Below are 10,249 nucleotides of genomic sequence, written 5' to 3' on the forward strand. Positions count from 1 at the left end.
GCCAGAAACTCAGTAGGTTCTTCCTGTGGAAGACCGGAATACTAACAGTTTTGCTGCACCATGACAATGAGCTGAGGATTTAGCTCAAAACTGCCTGCTTTGATGGGAGGTATACAGATACTACTCCCATATGCAGCAGCAGTGGGATTAGCATATGACCCCAGAGTCCTTCTGGACTGTTCATTTCCACTTAGATCCATGATGGATAAAATGGAATTGATATGAATTGCAAAGAAAATATATTTTTATTTTTTATTTTATTTAAGTAGATAAACCAAATTATTAAGATAATTAAAAATAATAAGATAAAATAAAATAATTAGAAATTAGAATGTAAATTTCGAAAAACAAGAGAAAAATAAATTTGAAAATGAAAGTAATTGCTTAATTAAGAAGATTGGAAAATTTTTGGATATGATTTTTGAAAAAGATTTTGAATTTTGAAAAGATTTGATTTTTAAAATAAAAATCTGAATTTTTAAAGGTAATTTTCGAAAAACTCAATTAAAATAAAGGAAAAAGATATTTTTGAATTCAATGAGGAAAGAGAAAAACAATAAAAAGACACATAACTTAAAATTTTTAGATCTAATGCTCCTTATTTTTGAAAATTTGGAGGAGAAACACCAAAGAACACCAAACATAAAAATTTTAAGATCAAAACATAAGAAAGACTCAAGAACACCTTGAAGATTCACAAGAACACGAAGAACAGAAATTCAAAGACTCAAAGGACTCAAGAACATAAAAAAAAAGAACACCAAACTTAAAATTTTTAGAAAACCAAAAATAAATTTTTGAAAATTAAATAAAAACTGACAAGAAAACACCAAACTTAAAACTTGACACAAGATTTAATCAAAGAAAAATTATTTTTGAAAAGATTTTAGAAAGAAAGACTCAAAGAAGCAACTAATCACAAGAACATAGACACATTCAACAAATGCAAGGATTAAACAAAGAAAAACTAAAAAAAATTTTTTTTTGAATACTGATAATTTGAAAATGCACAAGAAAAACAAGAAAATACACAGAACAGGAAAAACTAAAGATCAAACAAGAAAAATAGCAAGAACAACTTGAAGATCAAGAAAGAACAATGAACACAAATTCGAAAATTTAAAAGAAAACAAAAACATGCAATTGACACCAAACTTAAAATATGAAACTAAACTCAAACAGAAAAACTCAATTATTAGTTTATAAATATTTTCGAAAAATTTAAAAAGAGAAAATAAGGATTAAAAAAAAATTAACCAAAAACAATAATAGAAGACGCAATTTTAGTGACTCTAAACTAAAAAGATGAATTTTTCCTAATCTAAGCAACAAAATAAACCGTCAGTTGTCCAAACTCGAACAATCCCCGACAACGGTGCCAAAAACATGGTGCACGAATTGTAAATCACACTTTCCACAACTCGTACCACTAACCAGCAAGTGCACTGGGTCGTCCAAGTAATACCTTACGTGAGTAAGGGTCGATCCCACGGAGATTGTTGGCTTGAAGCAAGCTATGGTTATCTTGTAACTCTTAGTCAGGATATCAATTATAATTATCAGTTGACTTGCAAATGAACAAGAGAGCATAGATTAAATAATACTTATTATGCAGTAATGGAGAATATGTTGGAGTTTTGGAGATGCTTTGTCTTCTGAATCTCTGCTTTCCCCCTCTCTTCTTCTTCACGCACACAAGGTTTCTCCTATGGCAAGCTGTGTGTTAGTGGATCACCGTTGTCAATGGCTACCATCCGTTCTCTCAGTGAAAATGGTCCAGGTGCGCTGTCACCGCACGGCTAATCATCTGTCAGTTCTCACTCATGCTGGAATAGGATCCATTGATCCTTTTGCGTTTGTCACTATGCCCAACCCTTGTGAGTTTGAAGCTCATCATAGTCATTCAATCCCTGAATCCTACTCGGAATACCACAGTCATTCATTCCACGAAGATTCTAATTAAGGAATCCAAGAGATACTCCTTCAATCGAAGGTAGAACGGAGGTGGTTGTTAGGCACGCGTTCATAGGTTAAGAATGGTGATGAATGTCACGGATCATCACATCCATCATATTGAAGTGCGAATTAACATCTTAGATAGAAACAAGCGTGTTTGAATAGAAAACAGAAATAATTGCATTAATTCATCGAGACACAGCAGAGCTCCTCACCCCTAACAATGGAGTTTAGAGACTCATGCTGTCAAAAAGTATAAAGTTTAGATCTAAAATGTCATGAGATACAAAATAAATATCTAAAAGTTGTTTAAATACTAAACTAGTAACCTAGGTTTACAAAAAATGAGTAAACTACAATAGATAGTGCAGAAATCCACTTTTGGGGCCCACTTGGTGTGTGCTGGGACTGAGACTTGAGCTTTACACGTGCCTAGGCTGTTTCTGGAGTTAAACGTTAGGTTGTAACCTATTTTGGGCGTTTAACTCTAACTTGTAACCTGTTTCTGGCGTTTAACGCCAGAATAGGGCAGAGAACTGGCGTTGAACGCCAGTTTGCATCATCTAAACTCGGGCAAAGTATAGCTATTATATATTACTGGAAAGCCCTGGATGTCTACTTTCCAACGCAATTGAGAGCGCGCCATTTGGACTCCTGTAGCTCCAGAAAATCCACTTTGCGTGCAGGGAGGTCAGAATCCAACAGCATCTGCAGTCCTTTTTCAGCCTCTAAATCAGATTTTTGCTCAGGTCCCTCTATTTCAGTCAGAAAATACCTGAAATTACAGAAAAACACACAAACTCATAGTAAAGTCCAGAAATGTGATTTTTATTTAAAAACTAATAAAAATATACTAAAAACTAGCTAAATCATACTGAAAACTATGTAAAAAAATGTCAAAAAGCGTATAAATTATCCGCTCATCATACGCGCACGCGTCGTCGTGCAAACTCCAATCGACGTGTTCGCGTGACCAGGATTTTTGTCAATCGACGCGCACACGTGACTGACGCATACGCATGACATGCACCACGTGTAGAAAGTTGCAGAAAGCGCTATGGGCGATTTTCTGCCAAGTTTGGACCCAGTTTTCGGCCCAGAAACACAGACTAGAGCCAGGGGACAAGTAGAGACCCAACATACATTCTCATTCGCATAGTTTTTAGTTTTAGATTGGAATCTTAGAGAGAAATCACCCTTCCTCTAGGTTTTCTACACGCTCATAGTTTTTATAGTTTATGCTTTTGCTTTGGATATTGAGGAGAGTCACTACCTCCGTTGAAGTTACCATTATTCTAGTTTGCTTTCTTATACTTTTACTATTTTGATTACTTATTAACCCTGTTCAGATAAGGATGTTGCATTTTGTGATTTATTAATGCAAAGAACTATTTTTACTTTTAATTAATTTTCAATTCCTATTTTATTTAATTTATCCTATCTTCTTCTTATATTTCTATGAACGTTATATTCATGTCAATGGAGTAGACTCCCAACTTGACTTGGGGGTTGATTAAAAGAAGACCCTTGAGTTGGAATGCTCAAGTGATTAGTTAAATTAGAAGTTGTTGGCTAATTCTCTATTTGCTAACGCTAATCCTTCCGTAAGGAGAGGATTAGGACTTGCGAATAAGAGTTAGCTCAATCACTTGACTTTCCTTTATTTTGTAAGGGTTAACTAAGTGAAACCAACAACCTCTTGATACTACACTTGAGAGAATTTCAACAAGGATAGAACTTCCAATTAATCATTCCCCCCAGTCAAGGGTTTTTAATTGATTATATAGATTCTCTCGTTAATTTTCATTGCCTTAATTTACAATTATTTATTTTTCCGTTCTCCAACTCTTAAAATTTCTCGGAAAACTCCTGATTAATAAAATAGCACCCTTTTGTCAACTCGTTAGGAGACGACCTGGGATTCCTACTCACAGTATTTTTATTCTAAATTTGTGACAACCCTTCTATATTGATAAGCAGATTTTTGTTGATTAAGAACTGTACTCGCAACGTTATTTCTATATTAGTTTCTTAATCGGCTAATTTCTGCCTCCATCAATTTTTGGCGCTGTTGCCGGGGAGTTGCAATAGTGTGCTAAATTATTAGTTGGTGTACATATTTTTTATTTTTGCATATTTTATTTTATTTTATTACCATGAGCTGTATGTTTCTTTCATTGAATGATGCGTTCACTACCTGACCCGAGCTTAGCCGAATTTGATCCTGAAATTGAAAGAACTATTTCACGTATTAGGTGAGCTCGGCGTCGGTTAGCCTCTGAGGGTGGTGAAGTGGTTACTACTAATTCACCAGTCCTATTTGAGAGCGAATCTGAAGTGGCATTTGAGGAAGAAACAAGCTCCTCTACTACTGATTCTGTTAATTTACGTGCAGGTAACATGGTGGAGCCCAGGAGGATTATTCTCCAGGAAACAGGAGCTCCAGACTTTACACTGCAACCGTATCAAGCGCGTCACCCAAATCTGGCTACAGATTTTGAACAGAAGACTGCGCTAATCAACTTAATGCCTAAGTTTCATGGCTTACCTACTCATGAGCCTATCAAGCACCTCAGGGATTTTCAGACAGCCTGTTCTACTGTTAGGCGTCATGGTGCATATGAGACTTCTATTCTGCAAATTGCCTTCCTGTTTTCTCTTGAGGGAAAGGCGAGGGAGTGGTACTACACTTAACCTGAAGTAGTTGTTACTAATTGGGATACGCTCAGGAGAGAATTCTAGGAAAACTACTTTCCAGCTGAAGTTACTAATAAACTGAGAAAAGAAATTTCCTGCATTATTCAAGGTGAATCAGAGACTCTTTATGAGTATTGGGAGTGCTTCAGGAATCTTCTGGACGCATGTCCCCACCACATGATTGACAAGTTGGTGTTGATCAACTACTTCACACAAAGCATGAAGCCTCAGGATAAGACTACATTGGATGGTGCGAGTAATGGTTCTCTGAAAAAGTACAAGACTGCGGATGAAGCGTGACAACTGATCAGCAACCTAGCTGAGTCCACTCGGAATGCTAGGCACAGGAACAACCATCCCAAGGCTGTTGCAGAGGTTTCCTTTAGCAGTGAGACTACTGCTCTCACACAGACTCTATGTGAGATGACCAATGATGACAAGTCATCTTAGCCCATTTTAGCTAGTCTTTTTCTTTTGTTTTCATTAGAATTATGCACTTTCTTAAGCTACAAGCAAGCTAATTGAGTAGAATTTCATGTTTCCCTTGATTGAACCAACCATATGTGAATTCATGCCATTTCATGAGGTTTTAAGCTATAATTGTTGCATATTGTGGAAGATTGAATACCTCATGATTTTGAGCAAAACTTTGATTAGTTTGGTTGATCAATGATAGGTGAAGAAGGCTTGGAGAAAGGTTGAAGCAAAGAGGAATGGCTAGGAGTGAAGAGAGGACAATGGAATAAGTGAAAATTGAACCGGGTTACATGAAGTTAGCCCCAACGTTAGCCCCCTAACTTGGAGGCTAACGTTGGGCATGTGAATCACTCTTTGGAAGTAGCCAACGTTAGCTCCAACGTTAGCCCCCTAACTTGGAGGCTAACGTTGGAACTTGAGAGTTTCTCCCTGGGCTACCAACGTTTGCGCCAACGTTAGCCCCCTAACTTGGAGGCTAACGTTGGCACTTAAATCACAAAGGGGGAAGGCCAACGTTTGCGCCAACGTTAGACCCCTAACTTGGAGGCTAACGTTGGCGCCACTCACACCAAGCATTGCCAACGTTAGGGTCAAAGTTAGACCCCTAACGTTGGCGCCAACGTCCATACCAGAAGGATGTGGTTTGCTGATATGAAAAGTTAGGGTCAAAGTTAGACCCCTAACTTTGACCCTAACGTTGAAGACCAACGTTGGCTAACTCCATTTCCGGTTCAATTGGTTCACTTCGGTTCTTCTTCAATCTTCAAAGAGCAATCAACCAAGGCCTCTTTCAACCCAATTCCACCAAGGACAAAGGCCCAACTCAAGGCTTGAAGATCATTTTGGAAAGTGTATAAATAGGATAGAATTCAATTTATTGGGAGGGCTTTCCTGGAGAGTTTTCCTTTAGAGCTTTCCTTTTAGAATTTTCATAATAGTTTTCGGAGAGCTTTTGAACTTGAGTGCACTTTAATTTCTTGCTTTCATTGCTTTCAATTTCATTTTACATTTGTCTTGGATCTTGGATTGGAGAATTGAAGAAATTCTGTTTCAATCTCAATCTTGGATCTCTCTGCTTTCTTTACTGTTAATTGAATTTCATTTCCGGTTCATTGTTCTTCATCTCTTTTCTTTGCAATTTACAATTCCATTGCTATTGTTCTTGTTGGATCTAGGAAGGCATTGAGATCTAGACTTGGTTTTCTAGTCTCTGGGTCCTGAGATCTGAATTCTCATTTCAATTCTCTGTTTAATGCTTTCATTGTTTATTCACTTTGCTGTTATAAGATCCGGTTCAATCCCAATTCCCTTTTCCTTCTTCTGTTTGATGCAATTTAGTTTTTCCTTGTTTAAATTCTGCAAATCCACATCCCAATCCCCTTTACATTCCAAGCAATTTACAATTCTTGCACTTTAAGTTTCTGCAATTTACATTTCTTGCACTTTAAGTTTCTGCCATTTAATTTCTTGTTCTTTAAGTTTCAGCAATTTACTTTCCCGCTCTCTTTAATTTCATGCAATTTACATTCTGCAAATCACAAATCACCCAACCAACACTTGATTCGCTTGACTAAATCAACCACTAAACTAAAATTGCTCAATCCTTCAATCCCTGTGGGATCGACCTCACTCCCGTGAGTTTTTATTACTTGATACGACCCGGTGCACTTGCCGGTTGGATTGTGATGTTTAGTGAGAGATTCGTTTCTCATCAAAATATCTCATCAAGTTTTTGGCGCCGTTGCCGGGGATTGATTAGATTGACAATGATTAAGTGAGGTGGTAATCTAGATCAAGCACTTTTCTTTATTTTTCTTTAACTTTTGATTAACCCGCTAACTGTTTGAAATTTTGCTTAAACTAAACTTCATTCTAGCAGTAGAGTGAAGTAATCTTGCTGGTGTTTCTTTTGTCTTGTTTGTATGTCAGGTACAAGGAGATCCGCTCCTGTGTTATCTGAAGTTGATCAGAGAACTCTTAGAAGGATAAGAAGAGCCGAAAGAGGGAAAAGTATTGTTGGAGAAGAAGAATCAGACGAAGAATTCCACGAGATGGAAGGAGATACATCTAATCCAGAAGGAGGAGTTAATAATCCACCACAACAGAGGAGAGTATTGGCTTCCTATACTTTTGCAAATGCTAGACATTGTGGAAGCAGCATTCTCACCCCTAATGTCAATGCAAATAACTTCGAACTGAAGCCACAACTTATCACATTGGTCCAGAACAACTGCTCATTTGGAGGAGGACCATTGGAGGATCCAAATCAACATCTATCTACCTTCTTGAGGATCTGTGACACTGTCAAATCCAATGGTGTGAATCCTGAAACTTACAAGCTTCTGCTGTTCCCGTTCTCATTAAGGGATAAGGCTGCACAATGGCTTGAAACTTTTCCCCAAGCAAGTATCACTAGTTGGGATGACTTGGTAACTAAATTTCTAGCCAAGTTCTATCCACCCCAGAGAGTCATCAGGCTGAAAACCGAGGTGCAGACATTCACACAATTAGATGCTGAATCCTTGTATGAAGCATGGGAGAGGTACAAAGCCTTAATCAGAAAATGCCCTCCAGAGATGTTCAATGAATGGGATGTGCTGCAAAATTTCTATGAAGGCCTGACATTGAAATCTCAGGAGGCATTAGATCATTCTGCTGGAGGTTCACTACAACTAATGAAAACTGCTGAGGAAGCTCAGAATCTTGTGGATATGGTGGCCAACAACCAATATTTCTTTGCTCATCAAAGAAGCCGCCAACCATCACAAAGAAGAGGAGTAATGGAACTAGAAGGAGTGGACTCAATCCTAGCTCAAAACAAGATGATGCAGCAGCAAATTCAACAACAATTTGAGCAGATGGCCAAGAGGATTGATAGTCTCCAAGTTGCAGCAGTCAACACTAGCCAACCATCAACCACATGGGGACAGAGTGAAGAGACTCAAGAGGAGCAACAGCAAGAACAAGTCCAGTACATGCACAACCAAAATTCTGGGCCAAATGAAGTATATGGTGACACTTACAACCCTTCTTGGAAGAACCACCCAAACCTTAGGTGGGGAGACAATCACAACCAAAATCAGCAACCATGGCAGAGAAACTCAACTCAACACAATCCAAGAAACAACCAAAATCACAACCAGCAGCAGCAGACTAACCAAAACTCCTTCAGAAAACCTCAAAACAATTACCCCAACATCAACCAATACCAATCTAACAACCAATCCACCAACCAAAATGCCTATCATCCACCATCCACATTTCACAACCCACCACAAGCATCACCTGAATCTCAAAGACTCACCAACTTGGAAACCTTGATAGACAAAATGTGGAAACACCAAGAAATGACAACCAAGAACCATGAAGCCTCCATGAAGAGCCTAGAGAGGCAAATTGGGCAAATCTCCAAACAGATTTCTGTTGAGAAACCTTCAAGCTCACTGCCAAGTGACACAATCCCAAATCCTAAGGAAGAATGCAAGGCAATACAATTGAGGAGTGGAAGAGTCTTGGTGAAAAATGAAGAAGCAACCAAGAAGCAAAAGGAAAGTGACAAGAAACAAGCCGAAGAAGAGAAAGTCAATGACAAGAAGGAGACAGCAAGCAAGCCAACTCAGAATCAAGCTCAAGAAAAAGAAGATCAGCCACAAAAATCAAGAAAGGGAAAGGAAGTAATTGAAGAGCCAACTGAGGACCAAAGGCAGGGAAATAACTTTACTCCTCCACTGCCTTACCCTCAGAGGTTCAACAAAGAGATTAATGACAAGCATTTTCAAAAATTCCTTGAGATTTTTAAGAAGCTGGAAATCAACATTCCCTTGGCTGAAGCACTTGAGCAAATGCCTCTGTATTCCAAGTTTCTGAAGGATCTTATCAACAAGAAAAGAAGTTGGCTTGAAAGGGAAACCATATTACTCACAGAGGAATGCAGTGCTGTGATCCAACGGGGTATTCCACCAAAACTTAAGGATCCGGGAAGCTTTGTAGTCTCATGCACTATTGGCAAGATAATTCTCAACAAGGCCCTTTGTGACCTGGGTGCCAGTATCAACTTAATGCCTCTCTCAATGATGAGAAAACTTGCCATAGAAGAACTTAAACCCACCAGGATGTCGCTAGTCATGGCTGACAGATCAATCAAGACACCTAATGGAATTGTGGAGAATCTGTTAGTAAAGATTGGGGAGTTTATCTTCCCAGCAGATTTTGTAATTTTGGATACTAAAGAAGAAGGAAACGACTCAATCATTCTGGGAAGGCCATTTCTACACACAGCAAGGGCCATCATTGATGTTGAAAAAGGAGAAATGACCTTCAGGGTCCATAATGAACAAATGATTATAAATGTGTTCAAATCAATGCAAAACGCTCCTGAGCAAGAAGATTATGTGAGAGTGGATATGATAGATAGTTTGGTGGAAGAAACTTTGGAAGAAAATTTTCAAGAGCAAGAAGGAAATCAAGAAACAACAGAGGAACAAGTGGCTGAGACCTTTACTGAACAATATGAAAGGCAAGATAAGAAAGAAGATGTACGAAGACAAGAATTGAAACCTTTACCCACCCATCTCAAATATGCATTCCTTGGCACATCGGAGAACTTCCCAGTAATCATTAATTCATCCCTGTCAAAGAAGGAAGAAGGAGAACTTCTTGATGTAATCAAAGCTCACAAAGATGCTTTAGGATGGACCATTGATGATCTGAAGGGAATCAGCCCTGCAGTATGTATGCATAAGATCCTCTTGGAAGATGATTCCAAACCAGTGGTTCAACCACAAAGAAGGCTAAATCCTACAATGAAGGAAGTTGTCCAGAAGGAAGTAATGAAGTTGTGGAATGCAGGGATAATATTCCCAATATCTGACAGCCCATGGGTAAGCCCGGTTCAAGTTGTACCAAAGAAGGGAGGGATGACAGTCATCACTAATGAGAAGAATGAGTTGATCCCTACTAGAACAGTGACTGGATGGAGAATGTGCATAGACTATAGGAGATTGAATGATGCCACCAGGAAGGATCATTTCCCTCTCCCATTCATTGATCAGATGCTGGAAAGGTTAGCCGGCCATGCCTATTACTGTTTTTTGGACGGATATTCTGGGTATAATCAAAT

This window comes from Arachis hypogaea, chromosome 19 (genome assembly GCF_003086295.3).
Source record: "Arachis hypogaea cultivar Tifrunner chromosome 19, arahy.Tifrunner.gnm2.J5K5, whole genome shotgun sequence".
In the NCBI taxonomy this organism is placed as follows: domain Eukaryota; kingdom Viridiplantae; phylum Streptophyta; class Magnoliopsida; order Fabales; family Fabaceae; genus Arachis; species Arachis hypogaea.